The sequence below is a fragment of the Sinocyclocheilus anshuiensis genome, unplaced genomic scaffold (assembly GCF_001515605.1).
Source record: "Sinocyclocheilus anshuiensis isolate Anshui unplaced genomic scaffold, SAMN03320099.WGS_v1.1 scaffold652, whole genome shotgun sequence".
Lineage (NCBI taxonomy): Eukaryota > Metazoa > Chordata > Actinopteri > Cypriniformes > Cyprinidae > Sinocyclocheilus > Sinocyclocheilus anshuiensis.
In genome coordinates this window covers 389092-389639 of record NW_015555769.1, presented here as the reverse complement: position 1 = coordinate 389639, position 548 = coordinate 389092, and positions in this window count along the sequence as shown.

Sequence of the window (548 nt, the reverse complement as noted above, 5' to 3'; positions counted from 1 at the left end):
GGGTCTAACATACATGTTGTTGGTTTAGATGATTTAACAAGTTTATACAATTCTTCCTCTCCTATAGTAGATAATGCGTGGAATTGTTCCTCAGGCGATCTATAGCACACTATAGATTACTTACAAAGCAGTCTTTTGTGGTAGAAGTGATGGTTCTAGCATACTTGTAACAAGCAGTAGAATTTACAGTTTTAGCTATATAGAGTTTGCACGAGACTAGATAATGATCTGAGATATCATCGCTTAGCTGCATAAATTCAACACCATCAACATCAATTCCATGTGTCAGTATTAAATCTAGAGTATGATTTCGACAATGAGTAGGTCCTGACACGTGTTGTCTAACCCCAATAGAGTTCAGAATGTCTATGAATACTGATCCCAATGCATCTTTTTCATTATCAACATGGATATTAAAATCACCAACAATTAAAAATTTATCTGCAGCCAGCACTAACTCGGATATAAAATCAGCACAGTCTTTAATAAAGTCTGTATGATGCCCTGGTGGCCTGTATACAGTAGCCAGTACAAACATCACGGGGGAT